This window comes from Patagioenas fasciata, chromosome 5 (assembly GCF_037038585.1).
Source record: "Patagioenas fasciata isolate bPatFas1 chromosome 5, bPatFas1.hap1, whole genome shotgun sequence".
Lineage (NCBI taxonomy): Eukaryota > Metazoa > Chordata > Aves > Columbiformes > Columbidae > Patagioenas > Patagioenas fasciata.
In genome coordinates this window covers 14175377-14200425 of record NC_092524.1, presented here as the reverse complement: position 1 = coordinate 14200425, position 25049 = coordinate 14175377, and the positions used below count along the sequence as shown (strand labels likewise).

General features: G+C 36.7%; 1 protein-coding gene and 1 long non-coding RNA gene across 3 annotated transcripts in view; one reads left to right on the top strand and one right to left on the bottom strand.

Annotated features, from left to right (window-relative positions):
• LOC139828083 (uncharacterized) lies at positions 1 to 24973 on the bottom strand. The gene is made up of 2 exons (XR_011739291.1): positions 23920 to 24973; positions 1 to 2286 (listed from the first exon to the last, which is right to left on the bottom strand). It is a non-coding gene; the product is annotated as an uncharacterized lncRNA (long non-coding RNA).
• SOX6 (SRY-box transcription factor 6) overlaps positions 24759 to 25049 on the top strand; it is a 380628-nt gene continuing 380337 nt past the window's right edge. For both annotated transcript variants that reach the window (XM_071808952.1, XM_071808951.1), the window contains exon 1: positions 24759 to 24901. The gene's annotated coding sequence lies outside the window, so the exon portion shown is untranslated. The remainder of the gene's footprint in view (positions 24902 to 25049) is intronic.

Here is a 25049-nt window from a genome sequence, read left to right as displayed (position 1 = left end):
TTACTTTGCAGTTATTTTGTTTATTGATCAACTGAATATTTAACTTTTCTTGTTAGATTAATTTACTGTGGAGTATATTCATTAATGAAAGAGTTCAAAATATATTTTATTCTGAGGATATTGAAACACCATTTAATATTATCCCGTGTTGTCATTGTATGTTGGATGGTTTTTGTATAATGATTGTTCATGACTAGTGGGCTTTCACATGTACATAAATTCTTACACTAAAAGCTAAGATTTTTTAATATCATGTGTCAATTTTAAGAATAACATTTTAAATTATAATTTAAGAATTTTAGAATAATATGAGCACAAGTGGTTTTGGTTTGTTTTTTTTCGACAGTCATAATAAAGGTAGTTTTCTTTGTGTTGTTAGCAAACCCCTTATAGGTAACAAAAATCTTTACTTACGCCTTCCCCCACTGTTTATTTATTTGCCCTGTTTAAGAATCTTGGAATTTGTGAGATATTAGTCTGGGAGGATGAATTCAACAGATCTCTGTCCATGGTCTGTCGCAGCTTTCTCACAAGGGCTGTATGTCCGCAATGTTAGGAAAATTTGGTGTATTGTAAATTAAACCCTAGTGCTGAAAACTCTCAGCTAGGAGATGTTATACAGAAAACCAGTATTTCTGGTGCTGCCTATGATTTTCAGCTGATGACCCCCTTTGCTAATGAAGCATGCAATCCTAATTTGGCATGAGTCAGAGGTAGAATGATCTTGCAGGTGAAATGTCATTTGCCACATTTTGCAAAGTATTAGTCTGAACCTATATTTGGTTGGCACCTGTGCTCCAAAACTGGCATCCCACCTTGTAAGAAGGCAGAATGCCACTCTGACAGATGGGGAGGAATGCAAGCATGCCAGCAAACCAGTGTATGCATCAAGGGGTCACGTTTCTCTCCAGGAATGTTGAAATACCGGTACATGCAGAGCTTCTGTATCTGAGGCACACGTGTTTCTTGGCAACGACCAAAGTTCCTGCTGAATATCTTGGCACAGTACGTAAGGAAGCTTAGTGCATTTTCATGGCTTTCATAGGGTTTCTACACCATGGGAGCCTACATATAATTTCTGCTAAGAATGGCTCTATGAATATAAACAGAAGAGGGAATATATTTTGCAAATTATTATTTCTTATTAATAGATTAAGAACTGTTAAAATGCCATCATATCTTTCATGGATGATGATTCTTTTGATTAGTTAATGGTTGGTTTATCCTGGTCTGAGAGCAATAGAACGTGTGGTTTGGCAATCAGCCCAAAATGTGAATATCACAGCTTAAACTTCTACCATTTCTTTTTCACACCTTATTTTAACGTAAAAGTAAATTCTGGAATCCCATCATACTTTTGTACTTCATCAAGAAATTGTTTTTTTCATGTTCCTCAAAATGATATAATGTATTAGAATTAGCTCTAGGCTATTCCTTTCTTTTGCTGAAGGTAATTCTGAATGGTTTATTTCAGTGTTTTTACTTTTTTAACCTCCAGAATTACTGTAAAGCTTTTCTATTTCATCCATTACAGCACAGTGTTTTTCACATTTGAATAGCTGCATCAACATGAATCCTTTATAAGGACCTTAAAAACAAACTTTGCCAAGTCCCAGAATACAGAAGCTAATTCACATCCCAATACTCAGCTGCCTCATGAATAAAGGAGAGTCTGTGCCTGACACTTTGAAGCTGTAGCTGTTAAACCATACAGACTATTTACCTCAATAAATCATTATAAGAAACTAAGGTACAATTATACCCACAGAGAAATAGAATTCAAAACACTGATTTATGTGGTTCAGTGCCTGTTCCCTTTTCCATCATGTTTTGAATTTTATGCATGTTTGTCATCTTTGGCTGATTCCATGTATCTTTAAACTAATGGGTCTTGCTTTTTTAACATTCCTCATTAGGTTTGTTATTTTACTTTGACATACAGACATGATTTGCACGCTGTACAAAGTTTTGCATTTAAAATTAACTATCTAATTTCTTATGCCATAGACCAAAAATGGAAAATGTGAGTAATTTGTTTAAACTAACACACACCCTTCTCTGGTTAATTTGTGACCATCTAAGCAGAAATTCCATATTAGTTAAGAATTTTCTTGGTGATTATTTGTGAGATCTGAAGAGAGACAACTATACAAAGGAAGCTATCATTGTGCTTTTCAAAATGTGCTTGCTAATCCAGAGGATTCTCATGAAGAGATGTAAGCCATATGAAGTTACGTTTGGAGTTAGTTCCTCAATTTCTTTATCCCTTGAAGAGGCAAAATGGATCTGAAAGATAAAAATTAAATAAAATTAAAGTGCTGGCTCACAGGAAGGAATGGCACTGAAACCGACAAATAATTCCATATGAAATGGTAGAAGTAAGGTAAATATATCTAGCAAGTGAAGTCCGAGAGCAGCCACAGACTCTGTTAGGCCACCCAAGCCTTTAAGAGCATTCAGTGTTGTTCTGTAGAGCAACAGGTTGGGGAATGATTTAATAACCAATAAATGTTCCTTAATAGAACTTCAGAAAGTTACAAAATATTTAAAAGGAGATTTTAAATGTGAACAATAGTAAATATCCTACAGTTTCAAATACTTTGTGCCTTGCTAATAACTTTCAGAACTGGTGCTTAGGTGGATCTCAACGATCCTGAGTGAGGGTGTATCGAGCAAACTGCCTGATCCCAGTGGTTTGGATTAGAGTAGCACTTGTCTGCGCTGTTGAGAGAGAGTTATAAATCCATCGTTATTTCCGAAGTGATTTATAACATGAAGGTTTTTAGACCATGTGTAACATTCGCATATTTAGTTAAAAAAGATATATATGTGTTGAAGACAGGTTTGGCCATTTCAGACTACTTTTGCTTTACAGTAGATAGCAGAAATTAGAGTGAGAAGCCTAAATGCTCATCTGTAAGTCTCTTTGTATTTTCATTATCTTACACTGAATTTCATAAGTTATTCAAGTCATACATGAATATGCATATATACTCTGTATATAATACATGAATAACAGTACACAATCTTTTGCATGCACTCTGCATTTGCATATATACCTAACTTCTACACTTTTATGTGTTTTTGTCTCTCTGAATCCACAAGCATTTTGTGAGGAAATAATATACCTGGAAATTTCCATATGCAAACAATGTTACTTATCCAAAATAGAAAACTCAAATAGGATATTCCATAACCTGTTGCCCAGTGTTCCAGGAGTCCATAACAAACTGCTTTTATAGTCTGATAGCATTTAAAATGTTTCTGTCTTTATATTCATGTAGTTAACAATGCTTTTATGCTATTGAAGTAGAGGATTACTTAGAAACTGATGATGGTGGAATTTAAAAAATTTGTGGATATAGCATTCTGCTATCATCTATTGTGATTATGCAATGTGAGACCTCTTGTATTACACAATAGAGGAACAAAGTTTATGAATCTGGGAGCAGAAAAGGACAACCACTTACCTCCAGAAAAAAAAAAAAGTTCATTATCAAGTGTATTTCAATCTCATTTCTGATAGTGACACACCTGCCATGTGTCTGCCAGTCTGTATCTCAGAAAATGCTGGCTGTTTTCAATAGAATTTGGTGGTAGGGTAGGGTCTGAAAATTTTCAGGTTTTCACGAGCTTCCAAGAAACTGGTGACTAGATAGAGAGAGTGATCCTCATCTCGGTGTTCCTGCTCCGGCAGGGGGATTGGACTAGATGATCTTTCGAGGTCCCTTCCAATCCCTAACATTCTGTGATCCAAAGTGTTCCTGTGTGCAGCTACAACTGCAGAGTGAATGCAGCAGTATCTACAGCCGACCAGGCAGCTTGTCTTAGTTTCTGTATGAATCGTGTGCTGAGTCTTGCCCAGCTCCCAGCCAAGCACCCAGCTGCATTCCCTGTGAAACCCAAATGGAATCAGAGCTCGTGGACTTATCCGTGGTCAGGAGAGAATGGAGGGAGAGGCCATGGAACATACATGCAGCAAATGGCAATTATTGTGGTTGAACTCATGAGTGTGACACCGCGCAAATCAACTGGTAGCCACACCGTGAATGTTTCCAATGCTTACAGAGCAATTTGTTCATTGAAACCATTTATATCTGTTGAAATTTGATTAATGAAACTACATATTTCAGGGCTTTCCACTACCTAAATTTTATTTTTCCTCTGTTCTTTGTGCCCTAGAATGGAGATTCCTGCTCAATTATAAAAACAGCAATCTCATCAATGATTAAAATTTTTATTAGGTATTTTCATTAAGAAAATCTCAAATTATTGTTTTACATTGGTTTTATAGTTCACTGCCAGTGCTACCATGTAGCAAAGACCCATTATATTTTGCAAAATGCCAAAAAATATCTTCCTAAATTGAAAGAAATTCTGGGACATTTTCAACAGTTTCTGAAATTCCAAATGTTTACTAGGATTTGTTGGCTCAGGTGACCTTGCATCTCCAGTTTTCCAGTTTTCTAGGCTACAAATACATCCTGAATTCTGTTTAAAAGCGTCCAAAGTTAGTGATTGTTTGCCATGAAAATTGAAACATCTTCCCAGCTATTGGAATGCCACAGAAACTCAGGAAGCTGGTTCTGCCAGTACTCATGCCATTTTCTCTTTTGGTAGAGTCTGATTATTATATCTGGAACTTTCCATCAGCTCTAAAATAGTACACATCAAAAATAAGATTATTGTAATTCCTAATGGAACCTCTTACCAAAGTTTCTAAGGACCATCAACTCTTTCAGATGTGGGTTCTGTTCTAAACATGGGTTCTAGAGCAGTATAAGTACTTTGGCTATGCATTATGTTTTATTGAAATAGTTGTGCAGGTATAACCTGGATGTGGATGCAACTGTAATATTTTAGAAGGGCCATGCCCATCTTCCCTAACAAGAGGAACTTCACACTTAGAAAACAACCTTATGATCTCATCACAGTACAGGGCTTGAGCTGTTTAAATTAAATCAGTGTAATTAAGCATAACTTTTGTATACAGACCAAGAATAAACTTGCTTAGTTTACAAAACAGACTGTTGCAGCCTATCACACAAATAGGGAGAACAATTTTTAAATAAACTTAATGAGTTAATGATGCAACTCTGTATGTGTTAAGGAGGGCAAGATATGCCCCAGGAAAGCACTGTGAATGTTAATCTTAGGCACCTGAACCAATTTGTTGAGGTTATCTAGCATGATTTTGTTGTAGCTGGTTTGCAAAAGTAGTAACAGTAAGGAAGTACAGATTCTTGCAGTATTTCTAAGTTTTTTTTCTATTAGCAGATGTCTTTCACTCACTGAAACTTTAAGTTTAAACAAAGTTTCTTTAATTTTAGCAATGATTCTTCAGAACATCCAGGGATTACATATAATAGATTGTGTGTATAGCATGAGCAAACAAGGCATCAATGATAACCTTCTAGCATGGTTTTATCTGGATGTACTGAAATACAAGGAAAACAGTTTTGGATCTTTTCCTAAGACTCATGGATCACAGATTGCATGTTTAAAAGTGAAAACAGAGTAGCCAGACAAAGGAAAAAAACAACATAAAAAGCCTTAAGTTTGCATGAGCTACACTATGCTGAAATCCTGACCTCAAATCAATAATAAATCCTTTATCTGACACATATTGAGGGATTATAGACTCAACTTTTTAGAGAATGTGTTTGAAGAGCATTGACATCAAAACCTCCTGAAAACTCCAGGTGGATTATGAACTGCGTACTGTTTATATCTGTAAGTATAAGCAGCTGAAGAGTTGTTTCAGTCTATCTGTGCTACAGTTTTGCAAGTATGCTGTATTTATTTCTTAGGAAATAATTATTAAGGAGCAGGGGGCTGTTTATGTTGGTCGAGTGGCTAAGGCAAAAGGACTCAAGAGGTCAGAGGTTTCCTTGTAGCTATGCTACAGACATTCTTCATGCATGGGGTAAATCAAGTCTTCGTTCTATATCTTGCTTCTCTGTAGGTGCAGTGGATATGGTGTACTGGCAGCACTTGATGGGATATTACAAGATTTGTTTTATTGTTTTTTAAAGGTGCATGCAATTACTTTTAAAGATGCAATTCAGCTGCTTTATGTGTTGGGAGTTGAAAAATCTTTCCTAATGGGCAATGCCACTCTTCCAAAAAGATTATATCTTTCAGTAATCTATTCTTAGTGAGTCTGAAAACCTTAAGCATGCTGCTTAAGTAGTTGTTTGAGATGTACCAAGATAGGCTGACCTCTGCATTTTAAACTGTTTAAACAAATTTGTTTTGCTGTGAAGAGTGTTAAAGATGCTGAATACCTCAATGCAGTACCCATTTATTTAAGTGTTTTGTGAGCTATGTAGCATATTTTAGGACATTTGAAAAAGTATTTATTGGATAAGCTCTTACCTTATATTCTGACATTTAAGAAAGGGAATAGATCCAAATGTGTACTAAAGACAAAAAACCCAAACCAGCCAAGCAAACAAAACCCAAACAAACAAAAACCAAAAGGGAAAGAAAAAGACTGTAATGAACATGCCATTGGACTGTATCTCACGTGTTATAAACTCAGGGAAAAGCTATAATATTTGATTTAGGACACACCCATTCAGGAAACCCTTTTGGAGTCTGCACAGTGTCCTGTCAATTATTTTAACAGTTTCAACTCTCTGTTCACTATTGATGGCCAGCTGTCCTGAAATGTGGGGGACCTGGACTTTTAAAAAGGAATTTAGATAACAAATGTCTATTATCTACTTGGTATTTAGAAGAAAAATGTTTTGCATATTGAAAAAAAGCCTGTATAATATACTTCTAGAAGGATGCTTATATTAGTAATATTCCTAAAGTTAGTCTTCTATTAGTTTTCATGTCAAATGCAGTAGCAGAGACACTTACCAGTAGCAGCAATCCAGTTAATCCAAATCAGGAAAGTAAAAAAGGAACAACATTGGATCTGCTGTTATAATATTCCATGTGTTTGACAAATCTGTGCATTTTATTTTATATACATGCTTTCTGTTTTTAAACCAACATTCAGAGTGCTCTCCTTGAGCACTACCAAGAAACAGGACACTTGGTTCTGTTTTACAGTGATGGGACTTAAAAAAAAAAAAAATTAAACATAGATTTGATCATGTTTATGTCAGGATAAATGAAAGCTTTCTGGTTTAAGGACTGAGAAAGTTCAAGCACATTTCACTTGTGATCAGGCTTTAGCAGGTAAATTTTTAGCTTGTCCAAGGCTGTGTAAAGGGAACTTATTTGAGACTGTTTATTATTCTGGCTGGTGCCCTTAGGCAACAACAACAACAAAATCTCTGCTGGACAAAGCAGGGAACAACACATATAATTTGGTGATAGATAAATTACAATAGTGTACAAATATGCCTGCAGAAATACAGCAGAAGAATAAGGATAGGTTATATCTAAAATAAAATCTTACCTTTGGTTGAAAGATTTTTCTGAATTTACCTGTCAGAGAAAGTAGGTACAGTGCTTGCAGAACTCCTTCAGGGCTTCGGTGGCTCTAGTACTATATGGAGCTCAACCAAATACATAGTTTATCTTCTTTAGCATGTCTGCTAAACAGTATTGCCATGATTTTCAGCTATCAGTTTGTGAATACCTGGCCTTAGTAGCAATTTGATGACTGCAATGCTGATACCTGTGCACATTTGAAGCAGAACAGAGATGTTGGTCAAAGATTACAACACAGATGTGAGAAGGGAAGCTTTATCTGAAGTTGTGTTAAAGCACAGTGCTGGATCTTGGAGTGGCCTTTGATTTCTTTATTTCCATGAGTGTTTTGACCTTCTCTGAGAATACATCTGTACTACTGATCAGTTTTGCTTTGACTGCCACAAAACTGGTAGCTTCTGTCATGGAGGCAAGGATTAGGATTAGAGAAACAGAAAATGAAAGAGAGCATTGCACAGTCCAACATAGGAAGAGATGTGGCAGAAAACCATGAAGAACCCAGCTTGGTTTTTTGCTCTGCTGGAGCCTGTTAAGTCTTTTTAACAGGTACTGATTTCACTCATTAGTGTTAGAATAGTGTTCATTATTTTTACTTAGGCAGGTATTATTTTTGAAATTATAAATGTTGAGACACTTAAACAAATATATCTATTATTGTGGTAGAAGGAAAATTCTTGGTTTGTGTTACTGGAAAACTGCTGAAGAAAGTTTTTGTTTTAAAAAAACATTCATAGTAAAACTTATGACTGTGCCTTTTCCTAAGAAAAGCCTGAATTAACAGCTCACTAACAGATAAGTGTGGTCAAGCAAGGTATTCTTTCCTTCTTTCAAAATATTTTGATTTCTGCAGGAAGCATATGTATCTATGTGTCTATATACTATATATGTATTTGTCTTCCTGTGTCTCTGTGCATATGGATATACATATATACATACATGTATATAACTGGTTAAGAATGCAAATGTGTGTATGCTCTAATACTAATATTACAATGCAGTGGGATTATGTATATTGTATGCTATGTATTTCTTGTTAGGTGAATGTGTGAACTAAGAATTAGGAATGCAATGAGAACATAGGATTAATGCTAGCAGTTAATCTCCCATGTCATAATTATGTGATCCCATTTTAAGATGTCAAGTAAGAGACAAGTTCGTGTGGTCGTCTTGACAGGTGATGCTTAAGGCTTCCGGCTTTGCCTATTAATGATCAGAATTTAGGATGAAGAAGTGAGTAAAGGTCCTAAATATCTTCTTTATCTCACTAGGGTCTTAATAAGGCCCAAAACCTGCATAAAGGCAAGCAAAGCCATATGTATACAGACATTTTGTGTTAGAGGACAATGTGAGATCTGGTGTAATTTCTAGCTCTACCATGGTCTGTCTTTGTGACCATGAGCCATTTTCTTAGTTTCTCTTTGTTCCACATTCCATACTTTTGTTTAGGCATTACATTCTTTCCTTGCACCTTCTATTTCTCTTGTCGGTTAAACTTCAGACTATTTAGGACAGAATCTGCCTTTTACTGTATATTTTCTGTCTGTATGAGTAGTGCCTGGTAGAATAGGATGCAGTTGTGGGATGTGGTTTCTAGTCTTCGATGATTTTATAACACAGCTCAAGTGACTAAATTTACTATGTTGGGACCATAAAAATGTATTCTGAATGTTGAACTGTTGAGCAATTGAATAGAGAATAACAAAATCTTTTAGACACATAATGAGATTAACACACAGGCAAAGGCTATTTTTTATTTTTGATGGCAGTTTTGTTGTTTGTAACTTTGTTGTTCTTGGACAGCAATATAATTAATTTCACTTTGTTGTTAATGAAACTAATACTCACAACATTATTAAAAGAACAATTTTTAAAGTACTTTATATTTTTTGTTGGTGAAAAAAGATAAACAATTTTAAGCTTAAGGCCACTGATTACTGATTTGGAAGGGTGTGATAATATATTGTAAATTAAAACTGCAACATGAAAGATAGGTATTGTATAATTTTTTTGCAATTCCCTTTTGTGAAGTCTCTGTGTGCAATAGATACTTGGAAGCAAGGGAGAAAGTAATGGATAGTGAAATTGTTTACTCGATTTATAGACCACCTTTCCAACTTCAGTTCATAAACTTCTGTTCAGAAAAATTACTTGAAAATGTTTTTCTTGGTAAAGGCTAATATTATAAAGTACAGTGCCTTCTGGAATTCTGTATATCTGTTATTTTTGTATGTTATTAGTAGCAGATTGGAACCATAAATGTTTCCATTTTAAAGTACAACTTTTCAACATGTAAATAGGCAACTACTGTATTTTTTAAATTACTTTAAAATTGTAAGACACCAAAAGACAGTCTGTAGCTACGTATATTTAAATTAAGAATTATCAACTTCAAATGTTCACATTTATAATTCCTGAGAAATGAGCAGAGTATGTGTATACTCAAAAGTACTTTCAGTGGTTGTGCAGGAAAAGGTTTTTATGCCTAGTACAGGGCAGCGTGCATGAAAAAAATGAACCTTCAGTCCAGAACAGTTTTAAGTTTACATGTTGCCTATAAACAACCTACTTCATTATCTTGCATTGTAATTAGTTGATTTGTAGTCCTGGTGACAAATGAGGATGGAGGAATTTGTTTGGGTTTCTCTTTGTTGTCTAGGGATGTAACCTTTTATATATCTTTCCACAGGAGAGAGCTAAGATTTTTGGGTATAACATGACTTCCATCTGGGAGAAGGGAGTTTGGTTTTTTTGTGTGTGGTTTTTTTTTTTTTTTTTAAATATTAAAAAAAGCAACCTTTATTTCTAGTGTCTTGGCATGCTGATTATCTACTTTACAGTTTTCATATGGCAATTTATACTTGCTGCACTGATACACATTTGCAAACCTTAAATTCACTGTGATTTTTTAATAAATTGCCCTTTTTGGCACCAAAACTTCTAATATCAGGAAAGGGCATATATATTAGGGTGTTACAGGAAGCGAGTGACAATCCAGCAGATTTTAAAAGATCAGTAGTTGCCCACAAATTCTCCCAGTGACCAACATCCATTGAAGAGGATATTTGATATCATGAACTCATTACAAAAGGAGACCAGTGATCTCCCCCCACTAGTAGCAATCTTTTAAATTTTAGATAAGAAAAATTTTGTTGTTTCGAAATACTATATGTGATCTAGTAAATAAAGTTTGTTACTTCATAATTGTGTTAATGTTTTCTGTAAGCATATCATAATTTATTGTGATGGTAGGACTGTGAGGTAGCATGTTGGATTGAACAATCCTCTGATATACAGTATACAGTAATTGCAAAACATTGCCTGAATCTTCTGCTCTGAGCAGACAGCAGTTCCAGGCTTCACTCAAAGGTACGCAGTTGTAGACCAACACATACTGATTAAGAAGACTGTTACTTAAAATCTGTGCACTCCACTCTGTGATGACTGACTTAGACAATAGTTGTAGTTTCTAGGTTAAAATAGTGTAGACATTCTGTGGTCCTTAAGGTTTGTTTTTTTTTTTTTTTCGTGTGTTTTACTGTCTTTCTGCTGTTAAGATGAAACTGTGCTTGTTTTGTTGATGCCGTTGATTTTGTTTGTTGGTTTGTTTGTTTTAAAGACTGTTGTGTCTCTATGACAAATTCCCTAAGTAAATACATTCAGATGTTGGATAATTAAGTGAAGCCACTAAGTGTAGTTGAATCCTTGAGCTGTACTTCTACAGGCAGTTTGAATTCAATTGACTTGATCTACTTGACTAATGAGAACTCAGTTTTGGGGACTGCTACCAAATCCGTATAAATGATGTAGACCAGAAAGACATGGGATTTACGGGTTCTTTCGCAGTTGTATCGTCAAAACCCATGTTTCCTTTTCCCAGCCTCAGAGCTGCCATCCTGTTCTTCCCCTTACCAGATATCTTTCCCTTTCCAGGACGCTTGCTCAAGAAGACAGAAACTATACCTTAGCAGTGCTGCTAATGAAACAATAAAAAAAAAAAAAAATGTACATCCAAATTAGATTAACTCAACTAAACTTTGCTTTCATTATCTCAACCACGGCAGGCCAGTAATCAAAGCTTCAGAAATCTAATTTTTTACCTACCCTCTCCTCAATAACTGTACATGGGGCCAGGGGAGAGCCACACGTGGAACTTTTATTTCTGAGGAACTTTTATTTCTCAAAAACTGTAATCCAACAATTCTCCAAACCTGTAGATGGATTAATTGCATGTGATTTACTTCTGATCCCTTTTCTGTCCTTTGAATTCCCTTGATAGCTGCTTTCCAGCATTTTGCCCTTGAAATATTGTTCACACTCTTTTCATGCTGGTCTCCACTGCTGTCTTCCAGAAAACAGGCATTTTTATCCCATCATTTGTTCAAATGCTTCTGTTAACCTTTGGCATACCTTGTCCATCCCACTTAACTTTTGGAAATCTTTTCGTGTCCTCATATAATTTATACCGATTTCCTAAGTTATCAGCAGAGGACCCTAGAATATTTGTAATTCAGTACAGGAAGATAATACAACAGTGGGAGCACAAAACTATCTGTAAATGCTGGTTTATCTGAGCTAGATTCAAAGACCTGTCTGCTAGTCGATGTGTATTTGTGGGAACGGAGGTTTCACAGTCCATATGTCACTTTGTTGTCTCTTAGAATCCTTCATTCTGGGCCTTCTTGGCAAGTCAGCTGATCAATATCAAACTTTCTAATGTTTTCTTAGATGTTTTCCCTTAAATCAGTGACAGTTTTTTATCTTCCCTCCCACTAGTACAGGGTGTGGCTAGGAAATCTAAACCTACTAACTAATATAATTTATTTATGTATTTTGCATACATAAACTAATAAAATATCTCAGTGGTCTGAGTCAGTCTCCATGTAGCTGGCTTACTGATCTAATCAAAGGTCCTTACAAATAGCCTACTCTGTTTCAGGAATTAACATGCCAATCATTTATAACTTCCCTTCAGCTTTTGTCTGCTATTTCCAAAGTTTTAAGCTCTTTTACAGAGATTTTTTTTCTTAATATTTTGTTCTTAATATTGCTACTGTAGTCAACATATTAGACTTTGTTTCTTTTATCTACAGTGTGACTCTAATATTAGAAATTTTTTGTTGTTGATTTTATTTTTACTTGAATAAAGATTTTTTTCTCCTTTCTTTTCAATTCATTTTTCCAGCACTTAATCATGTCTACATAGTAGCTAGGGTAAATCTGTTTGTTCTAAAAACACACATATTCTCAAGTAACAAAAAAATTCATGTTTTTGTGGATGTGGGATGGCAGAGTTTAGATACTCGCATAGAGAAAAGAAGTCCAGCCTTCCGCACTATTAATTTTCCAAAAGCTAGCTCCTATTTTTTTTTTTTGTTTCAGCCTTTTCCAATCCTTTTTGAGCTCTCCCTACCTTATGTTCTCATCTCCATGATGACTGCATTGCAAGAAATAATACTTAGAATAATGTGTTTTATAATTATGATGATATGGAGTCCTGTAAACTATGAGCAATGCTTTCTGAAGCCACTGCTAATGTCTTCCTGCCAGCCAAAAACTACACAATGAATGCTTAGAAAGTAGAAATTTACTCAAAAGCGTGGTCTGTATAGCTCCAGTACTCCAGGCAGGAATGATTTGTCCTTGTCTGTTACCTTCTACAGAAACTATGCTAGGTAGCTTTAAGACCATGGGGTTTTTTGATGCGTCTTGTCTCATTCAGTGTATGAGTAAGTGTCCTGATTTTATTTCTTTGGCATTTTGGTAATTTCAACTCTATATACTTACTTATTCTATCATAGTGTTTTCAAAGAAAGTTCAGAGGTTTTAGAGGAAGCTTGGAAGCGGTCAGGCTGGCTCCGGCTCTGGGTCCATCACAGCTGGAGTTGATATAAGTTTGGGCTGCCTTGTCCTTTCCTCTATTGCCTCTGGCTCTGTGTTTCCACCTTCTGCACTGTGCTGGCACTAGCTCTTTTCTGATCATTCTGTGAATTGCTCACTGGAGTAGATTTGTCTGAAAAGTTTTTTTGTTTTGTTGTTCTTTTTTTTTCTACTTTTGTGGGGTTAGCTTCCAGACAAGTTGCCTCCCTGAGTTGGCTCCTGCGCACTTATGTGGGTGTTATTGCTGATGCAAGGGAAAGAATAGAAATGCTTAGTTGTTAGAGAAAGGATGGGAGGCAAAGCTCTGTCAAACCTGAGCGTTTGTTGGTTTAAGATGCCGTATGATCCCACCTGCAGGGTACGGTTCCACTCTCTTTAAGTTGGCATGATCTCCATACCAGCACCCATTCACTCACCTTTGTAACTTAATGTTACTGCTGGAAGTGAGGATGGAGTAAAAAAAGTAAATTCTGTGATGCCAGCCATTAAGCCATGTAAAGTAACCATGAAATTTCATCTTGTGAAGTACGCGTATTACATTTTACAAATGAAACCAGTATGTTTAGCTTTACTATGACTTTTAAGAGATGTTATTGAATGGAAGATGGTTTTCCCCTACCACCTCCTCCAACACACAACTCCCAGTTTATGTCTTTTTGTAGGCACTTGTAAGTCTATGTCAGTACAAAACCCAGATCTGGTGTCTTTTGTATTGCAGAAGTTTATGATGTGGTTTTGTATATATACATGTATTACCATTTGTACTTACATAGAAAATTAAGAAAACAATAGGATTATGAAAAATAGGGCTTTAGCAGATTTTAATTGAAAGATAATTTCATTTGCTTCCCTGAAGTGTGCAGCTAAACTAATAGGGGAGGAATATGCGGATCTGCATATAGTGGAAATAATCACTGTTCCTTTAGCATTTTCTGCAGAAGATGGTCTGCACCAAGATTCCCATTCTGAAGTAACACAAAGCAGCAGAATGACAAAAGGTAGATGGTAAGACTAGACAAGGGTTACAATAGTTGTGCAAGATAGAATTCATCTCACTTGCTTTAGTCATTAAAATATAGGTATCTAGCTTAAATTAATTGTTTCCAGGTCCTTTTTAAGTCTGGAGAAAGGACAGGCTCCTCCAGTGGCCACTTTGTCTCTTCTACTTCAGATATTTATGGGCAGAACAGGGCAATATTGAAACTTGCTGTGGTGATACCTTTCTGTATGTATGTATCTGATTATAAAGCAATTCTACACAATTATAATAGCTCAGACTAGACAGTTACATTTAATTTCCTGAACTTATGAGAGATATAATTAAGCCTCAACATCAGTTTATCATATGCACCAATTTTCATCCCTTTTAACTGTGGAAAATCTTTATGTGACTGGCAGATTTCTCTTTTGTATTAACTAACTTCACTTATTTCATCGACTGACTAGTTACTCTTTACACAGACAGAACTACACCCATTTGAAAGAAGTTCTGTATTTATAAGAACTGTACTGATTTGACCCAGAATGAAATTTTAAGCAAACATCTGAGGGAGAACATGATTTTTGAGTTTTTAATTTAAAAAACCTAAAATAAAATAACGCTGGAAGCTTAATTATGTTTTGGCAATAGCTTACTTATTGAACATAGAGCTGTTTATTTTGTCTAGTGAGTATTTTCATGAAACCTTAGTAAATTTTTGAAGTAACATTTACGAGTAGCATAAAGGTCTAGCTGGCTAGTAATAGGATATGCTCTGCAGAAGTCTACTTTAAAAGAAAAAAAAGTATCCAGATCTTAAGGAGTAGTACCTCTGCATCTAAAGGCCAAGAGTCTAAATCTGAATGTAAGTATAAAAGCTGCAAAAGATTGAACATATGTTATTTCCCACCAGCACAATATTAAATGCAATTATTTTCTTTCTGCTAAAATCTTGAATATATCTTGCAACACAACCTCAAAGAGTCCCCTGCTGCTGTTGATTATAGTGAATCCCACTTCCTGCCACCCAGTAAGTCTTTGCAATTTTCTCTTTTTTGCCACCCTGTGGAGATAAATAATGTATATTAATGTGAAAATATCAACAGTAAAATCCCTTAATATTCTCCACAAAATAAAGCTTCTCTGTAAATCAAAGGATTTGTATCTTACATTATTTTTTTTAGCAAAAAGAAACAAGTTCCTCATGGAAGGGCTTTGAAAAGTTTGGATTGCACTCTTACAAAACAAGTGTGCCAAATACTGTATAGGAGAGGATCGGGTTTTTTAGAGTTGAAAAAGGATCCGGTATGGTGTGCTATATTTAAAACACAGATTTTAGCCTTTTCTTACCTCGGTCTTTAATCAAGTAGACCTCAACAAATCCTTTTTTCACCTCCTTTGATCCAAAACTTTAGACATTATGTCAAAGCATTTTGTTTTGTTTTTTAGGAGTCGCTACCTGTGCTGAACACAATGATTATGGATAATATTTTATAAAAGGTCCATCATGTGTAGCTACAGTAGATGTGTGCATTCAAATCTAATACATTGCTAATTCCACACTGAACTGCCCCCCACTTCTGTAAATTAAAAACTGTAACATGACAAATTTTATTTGCAGCTCTGAGTTCTAGAAAGGACAGGAAAAAGCAAAGGCAGAAGCTATGACTGCTTCAGTAATTCTTTACAATCTAGGTTTAGGTTTCAGTGCTTAAGTGGAAAATTACCATACTAAAGAAATAATTACTTGCTGACCATAAGAGTTGGGGACTTGGGGGGTGTGTGACCATATTTATTCTGAAGTGCTCTCCTTTTACTCTGCCTATTTTTCTTTTTAATTCCAGCTTCCATGAGCATGGGCTCCTTTTCTGGAAACTGTGAACATTTCCTAAGCTAATTAAAAAAAACAAAGACAAAAACTTATAATGTTCACCTTGGGCATACCTTGCTATTGCATAAATTAGAAAGCGAATTGAAAAATGTGTTGAAAACAGAAAAGAAGAAAAAATTAAAAAAAGAAGAAGAAAAGCCAAAAACCCACAGAACAGAAACCTTAGTCACAGACATTTCAGATGGTAGTCTGAGAAAGCTAACCATTCCATATTATTAAAATGTCATCAAATTAGAATAACGGCACAATACTGAGACAGAAGTAAATTGTGTCCCCTCCTCTGTGGTTGTTGCAGGCCAGCATTCGAGGACCCAGCCAGGAGTATAATTTCTGTGGGAAAAAGGGAGGGCGAAGGCAGGATACCTTTTTGTGTGTGGGCTGAAGAACGTGATACTAGGAAAACCAGGCAATTGTGAGCTGCATTGTGTCAGCTGGTTTGGTACTTGGCAGTACTGCAATACCAGTGCAGGCTGTGACAAACTGAGAGGGAAGTTCTTTCCTTCTTTTGTCCCTATCTGCTTTACCAGCAGCAGCTGCTCAGAAGGTATTTTCCCCATGGTGTTTTTTGAAAGGTATACAAAATATTTTCAATTATGCCTTGCTGTTAGATTTCTGTGTAAATAGTTTGTGTTATGGTAAAAATCCATCCAAATCAGGAAGACTGTTTGCTACTTTCAGCCCTAATTCTATAAACATTTATATGCATGTTTAGTTTTAACTATGTGAGCAGTATCCATTTGGATGAAGTTGAGTATGGCCATAGCTGCAAGTTGGAAACTTGACCTACTTTGCATATCATTATGTATGTAGCGTAATTTTACTCCAAGAGAATAGTCGGTGGATGAGAAGTCAGAGTTGTGGAAGAGCCCTTTGAAGACATGAAACCTGTCTAACTAATATGAATTTAATATTTTTGTACTTCAGTGTTCACAACTGAATAGCAGGACTAGCATAAGCTTTAACAGAAATTAGAATTTATACAGTGTCTGAGGTAAAAACCAAAAACAGCTTGGATGGTGGCAACACACAGGAGATTTATGACTTTCTTTTATGACTAGAACTGGAGTTTTTGGAATTATTTTGCATGTTTCAAAGAGGTTTTTATTTAATTTAAAAATGTAGTTATGATAAGATAGCAACTTTTTTAATGTCAAGTTGGGTATGCATCTTCTTACTTGTACCAGAATGTTATAATAGCAGTCTTTTAAAAATAATTTTATTGAATATGACTTAGGACTTTGAGAATGTGAATCCTGAACCTCATTACTAACTTGTATGAGTATTTTTACACATTATCTATTCCATTAACTTAGTTCCTGATACTGCAGAAGTTTATATGCCTAGAATTATACAGAGTGAATAATTCTATTAGAGTAAATTGGACTACTACAAATGTGTGAAGTGAAACGTGCATATGAGTCTTTGCAGGGCTGGGACTTCTAATGGTAATCTTGTTATGCATAAATATAATTGATATGTGAGGAGTCTTTTATGAATTAAGTCTCCCAACAATCTCTCTCTATGTAGAGAAATAGAACAAGAAGATGAAAAGTCCAAAAAGGGTAGGCCCCAGCTTTTCAGAGACGTATGCCTACATTTGCACGCATCCCATATAAGCAGATACGGATCTGTCTAAATTGAGCTTGATGCATGCATTCTTTGATTTTTTTTTAAACTCAAGTGACTTGGTGTAAGTGACTTCTTCAAAAACACTCCGTAGGTTTGTACCACAGCCAGAAATAGAACCCACATCTCCTGACTCACAGTTGTAGACCAGATTTCTCAAATTTGTGTGGAAAGTTAATTTGCTGTGTTTCTATATGAGAGGGAATTTATTACTATTGTTGCTACCTTGCAGTATATAATAATTTTCTTGCTATGATCCCATTCAATAAAGGTGTAGAACTGAATGTGGGCTTACCCTGTGTAGATGCAGAGCATCTGGTTTGTACTAACAAATGGTTTCCCACCAAAAAGGAAAACTTGGAACTGTAGATTTTTAATGCACAGATCTTGTGCTGTTGCAATGTTAAGAAGTCCTTGTTGTTATGAATGTGCATTATGAGTATATTGTACACAGTCCTGGTATGCAAATGTGTAGCATTCAGAGAAGTGAAATAATTCTGTGTTATTATTATCTTTGTAAATTGCATCTTAAGAGTTTGTTGAGGACTTTATGACGGCAGTTTTCTATAGTCACAGCCATGCAGCACAAAGTGTTTCTTTCATTATTAACAATAACTGAGCCAATGAAAATGCTTTTAAATATACACCAGACAAGCAGTTATCCAGCTCTTCCTTCTTACCATCCACAAACCATCTTTTAGCATCTTATAAACGAGCATGTAAAATAGCTTTGTAAACATCTGCTTTTCATTGTTAATTGTCAGGGAAAACTAGAGATTTAAATGCTTCTTTTGTAGCATTCCTTAATCCTATCAGAAAGGGTAGCACTCGATGCTTCTCCTTTCTCACTGCAGAGAGCTTCTCTAGGCTGTGGGGTTTATTTTTATTTTTCCCTTTTTTTGTTTGGTTTTAATATTGATAGTTTTTATTTACTTACAAACAGCATGTTTCAGGTCTCAGTTTGAAAGGTCTTGCATCTTCTAGTCTGTGTGGCCACTCAGGAAATTTAAACAAAATATACTATGCAATTATTGATTACAGTGTAAAATGTGTTGAAAATCTACATTTTTTTTAAATCGTTAGGATCTTCTGAGTATTTTCTTTCATGTGTAAACTATCAGACTAGTTATTGTATCATACATACGTAATAAGAAAACAAGAGTATATGTTCATACTGCCCTGTAACAGCAAAAGTAAGTAAATACATTTTATGCTGTTACAATACAATTATTACTTTAAAAAAAAAAAAACCAAAACAAAACACTGCTGTTATTTTGGTTCGTTTTTCTGTTCTAATAATCAAGTCATTAATGTCAGTTGAGTGTGTCTGGCAATGATTTACTTAAGGTAGCATTCATAACACACAGTAGCTGCATTATACAGGAAAAATAAATCGATTCATGTTACATTTCCTACCTTTAAAGCTTTTCTTTAGTCTTGTATTATGGTCCTGGATTTGTAACATTTGACTTTTAGCTTCTTGCACACACAAAAGGAACATTCATGATTTAAAACTATTTTATGTTTTATATTTCTTTAACGGGAATATATATATATTTTTTACAGATTTTGCCAAATTTGCTTCAATGGGAAAAGATACTTTTTTGAGTTAGAGTTTGAATGTTTCTGTAGCTTTCATCATTTAATTTCAGTATTTTGGAAGTCAAAGTCTGCTTAACTAGTTTATCCAGCTCAGTTACAGTTTTAAAATAATTTAGAATTCTCCCTGTTTTGTTAGTTAAATAACAATTCATATTTTTATTCCTGCTTTTGAATATTTACTTCTAGAACTTATTAAAAGAATTGTTATATGGATCTCAGCATCACTGCATGTAAAATTAATTGAAATGACATATTGTTGCAGTTTCTATGACAACCATATCATGATGCTGATGCTCTCAAAAATTTATAAACTACAATTTCAACTATGCTAATACCACTGAGTAGAGTTAACGTTTATTTACTTAATATTCTCACTAGAATTAAGCTTTCAATACTTAATTTTAAAAAATAAGAAAAAGGTGTGTGTTAGTGTTTTTCGTTTGTTTGAAGTTGACTTTTTGTAAGGGATTTCTAATGTTTATGAGAACATTTAAAAAATCTAACTCTGCTACATAATGTTGAAGAGCTTATTCAATCAAAACAAAGAAAATGTATATCACCACTCACAAACTGTTAACAACAACATTCCGAAATAACTCTTACAATGTAATCCACTGCAATTGATTTGCAAGTAGTCTGGTTTTGTTAGTGGAATATGTAAAGCCAATTTATTCCTGTTTCTATTGTCCTAGATGCTAAACCTCAAATGCTTGTGACATGAGAGTACTGATTCACTGGCATAACTTACACAAATAAAGTCACAAGTATAAGTGTCTGCCTGACCATGCACAGAATTATGAACCCCCTAAAAATACATACTTATATTACTGCCTTATTTTATTGTAAATGCTAAAAAACTTTGCCTCGTAACCTGATTTTTTTTTCCATATTAAATACATACCTTTCGCATAATCACACTATTCCATCAATCTGCAGGCTTTTAGAAGTTAGCTGATCTTAACAGTTTGACAGGGAACTCTATTACTCAGGCAACACTCATATTGGAATCAATGAGTGTTTTACTTGAGTAAAAATTCTAGGACCACTGTAAGATGCCTTATTCAAGTTACTTCATAATTATATAGATTGCAATGACTTAAAAAATAGTGTGTTTTGCTCTCAAAACATAGTTATTTTATTCAGTCTAACTTGCACGTATTTTAAAAGTGTGGTTTATATTCAAAATACATGATTCTTGTGTATAAGACTTATTGATCATTGATTCAAATAGGAAATAAAACAACGTGATCTTTCAGTCATTTGTCGTAGGAAGATTCCAAAGCAGTCAAATCACATTTACTTTACTTCAGTCTTAAATTTGATATTATGGTGGAAAAAGGTTTCATATAATTGAATGTTCAAATACGTTGAGATCGTGTCGCTATTAGTTTTTAACAGTCTGAATGCTTTCAGCAGTTTCTACCGAATGTTCCCAGTTTAGTAAGCTATATTTAAACATGCTTTGAAAGATTTATACAGTGATTTGCTTCTTAGTCAACTTTGTTGCAAGAAGTTACTACTGCATATTTTGGTTAGAAAATGTAAAGTGTTCCAAGAGGTGATCAAAGAGAGGAGACAGCCATACTACCCCTTCAATATACCGTGATATTTATAAGCTCCAGGCAAAATGGGACAGTCCAAAACAACATTGTACCCCAACATTTCTTTGTAGACATTTGCACCTTTTGTCTTGACATTTTCTAAACAGCTTATCCTTTCCAGCATCATTGTTTTGATCCTCTTAATAAGAAGCATGCACTTTACATGCATGGGACTTGAGCTTCTGAGTGAAACAATTGACAATGACACGAGCCTATAAGATTAGGCCGTATTATCGCAAATCCACAGGAACATCTTAAACCAAATGCAGTTTATAAGTGCACAGCAGTAATAATACAAAATACAAAATCATTGGCCAATCTTGAAGCTTCCTTTTATTTCTGTTCATGTGGCACATATATGTGGCTTTGTGGCAATGCATTTATTTGCAATGTGGGCCAGTCCTCAGGTCTGTATGTTTATTCTAGCCTTCAGGGTTTTTTTAGATTTTTTTTTTTTTTTTTTAACATAGTGTCTAGTTTGTAGCACGATAGTTGGGTCTGGAACTTTAAAAATTGTGCTTTGTTGTCGGGATTTAATTTTTTTAAGAGGGGTATGAAACAAAAATAAACTGATGGAATAATTACAGTGTTATAATATAAGGTCTGTACATACTCTGTTGAATTCCAGCAGGTGCTGCCAGAATGGGACATTACCAGTGAAAAAAGAAAATCACTGTGATGTGCTGATAAACCCCTACAATGGTTCATAGGGGTTTGCAGTAGTCATGTTTAGCAAAGGTTTTTCTGTGACTGAGATTCTAGGGAAAAATAAGCAGCAACCCTCATGTTTCTATCACTGACCTATGATTTACTCTGGGCTGTAATATAAAATAGTACTGCTGCGGGCTGCAAGGGGGCCTTCTAGCATGTGTCCCCTCCTAGCTCCTCAAATGTGTGTGCAAATATAGATAAGCCAGTGTATTTTTCCATCCTTCCTCATTCACAAGATGTGCTCAGCTATTTCCAGATGAAGCTGGGAGTATTGATATAATACGTGCGGCCACACAGGTGTATGTTCCAGGAGGAGATGCCTTGGTATGTCTGTGGTGATTGCTGTAAGCATCTCTTGTGTAGCTTTGGGTTCCTTCTGAAAAAGTACATTTTAAATCATTGCTCATCTTGAACTGCTTTTTAGTATGTTAACGGTGGTTTATGGTCAAGTCAATTATACAGAGATGGGAGTAGAAAAATAATTAAGATGACAAGTACGCAAATCCAGCTGTTAGGTGAAATACCCAGAATAGGAGGAGCAGAATGCATTTCAATGGAAGTGTTTGCACCTTTCACAGTCATACTACTGCTTTTCCTTTTTACTCTATACCTGCCAAGTATCAGGTATTCAATCTTAATGTGATTTCTAATCAAAGCTGAATGTAATTGCCTTTTTTAAAAAAAAAAAAAAAAAAAGCTTGTTATTAGTGTTCTCATGATTCATTTGCAGAGCTTACTCTGCCAGTGCAGCTTGTAGTCAAGAGTTTGGTGACTTCAACTTCAACAGTGCAGTTAGTGCTTTGCCAGGTGCCAGGATGCTCCAGCGTGATGAGTGCTTTTTGGTGGCTTGGGGAGAGCATCAGTCCCACCAGCTGCTGACATCCCACGAGAGGACCCCTTCCTGGTTTAAGGCTTTTTGTGGGAGTAGGGTAGGCCCTGCAATGTATTGTGATGTATTGTGCCCCTATAAACCAGGATCTGTCTCCTAAAGCTGATCCGTTCCTATAGTTTTCTTGTGCCTGGAGCATGCCCAAGAAACTCACTATGTTGAGTCTTACCCACAACTTTTAGTAGCATCACCCCAGGGTTCATAGATCATAACAGCCTAGGCTTTTTTTCTTTTTTACCATTACAACAAACAAAAAAAAATCGAATGTAGATGATAAACTATAAACCCAGCCTCTGACTTGAAATCACCTAAAAGACTACAGAAGCAAAATCTTCCAGGAAAGCCTGGACAGTGCAACTGGCCAGGGGAAGGAGGTAGAAGGAAGATGGGCAAAGGACCAGGATACTCCCCGGCGCACGCTCCGAGAGGACTCTGCCTTCGAGCGGGGCGGCTGGGCGTTTCGCAGGGAGCGGGGCCGGCGTGGGGGGGAAGGCAGAGAAAGAAGAGGGACTCCGGGCAGATGGTTAGGGAAAACACTGTTGGGTTTTCTCTTTGTGTATTCCCGTCTCCCTAAATTCTACCCTTCCGCCTCTCGCTCGGGATAGCGGGCGAAAGCGAGCGTGCGTGTGCTGCCCCGGGCGGGCAGGGTGCCGGGAGGCGCTCCCGCGGCGGAGACACCGGCCCCGCGCCCGCCGGTTCCGCGATGACTTTCGCGCTGCCGCTAACGCTGTTTGTTTTGCTTTGCGAAGTGCTAATCCGAGAGCTCCTTGGCAGGCGGTTGCTCTCGCTGCTTTATTTGCACTCGCCTCACGGTGGCGTTTTAAGCACATAAACAAAACCCAAGTGAGCGGAGAGGCAAGTGTGTTTTCTAGTTTACCTTTATTAGAATAACAGTTCCGTTAATGTTTTGGATAAATCAAAACTGTCTATGAAAGTGGTTCAAATACAGGAGTTGCGCGATGCTCTGCGTCAGTGGAAGGTGTTTTAATCTTCCCGGCCGGCATAAAGCCCGGCTCAATTAGAGCGAGAGTCTGTGGCATCTGAACAGCACGGCCTCACCTGGGGTTGTTTCCTTCCCCCACCGTCTCTCTCCTCCCCCAGCCCCCCAAGAGAAGTTTACAAAGAATGTAACTGAAAGTGTAAAGCAGCAGATGCCGACGTTAAACTCCCGCTTGATTTGAGTATAACGGTCTGAGACACAACCCTGAGCCGCCGCCCTCCTTAATACAGAAGCGTGCCCCTGGGACCCGAGTTACCCGGAGAGAATAAACACAATATAGAGTCATCTTACCTCCGAGCCGAGAGAGCAACGTTAGATGTAGGAGAGGGCAAACCGTGGCTCTCCTCCATTCTACCTCGGCCGCTCTGTCGCGGGGCTCCAGCAGCGCTGCTCAGCCGGGATCGGCTCCCCGGCGTGCTACCTCCGCCCCCGCAGGCAGTCCCCAAACTGAGCCCAGCACACGTCCACAAGTCAGGGGCAGCGTTTCGAGTCAATCCGTGCCGGTGCAAATCCCCCATGGCTTTTTTCCGCCAGAGCGTGGAACAAAATTGCCAGCTACCCTGAGTTTTTCTCAGGCTTTCTTGGCAACCAGGAGCAGGTAAGGCGGCTGCCGGCTGCCAGCGATTCCCGATGCACTTGCAGAGAGCAGCAGAAGCCGGTGGAAGTGGGAGTGTGGTCTGCTCTTCATTAGGGAGGGGGGAACGGACCCTGGAGGTGATGCGGTGAAACACTTCTACTTCCTTGCATTGTGTTTGTTACAGATCACGGGCGCTCTCCTTTTATAACATTCACTTCAAGCATTCTCAAACCCAACCGGAGTAAGTTCCGATCCTCCCCTTGAGTTTACATTGGGGTTGTCAAAGGATTAAATAAATGAAACTTTATTTGACCGTGGAGTTTACAGACCCTGGGATCCCTGCGCACTCTGGCCTTATTCTAATTCTATAGCGGTAATTACCCTTCGTTTCTTTAAGTGCAATAGATTTATTGCCTTAGAGACTATGCACAGTTTGATTGAATTATTCATTTTTTTTCTTTGGTGTAGACTGCATCTGGGGACTGATGTGACGTGTAGATTTTTTTTTTTTTTCAGGAACAAAGGGAATGTGGAAATGAAAGAGAGAGGGAGAGAGAGGCTGGCAGATGTGATGAGATGCGGTGAAGGTGTATCCAGCTTGGCACTCCCACTCCTCTCTTCTCCTCTCATTGCAGCCCTGGGTGACTCTCAGGCTAACACAAACAGCTTTTCTTCCGCAGCCTGCCCTCTGTCACTGTAAGTACAACAGCCTTCTCTTATCAGCATGCAAATTCCAGCCACTCACTACCTTAGCCTGGTGTTTGCACTTTAGATTTACAGAGGGGACCTTTAAAATGAACTTTCCGAAACAGGAAGGGGTTTTCATGTCAAACTTGCTTTTATT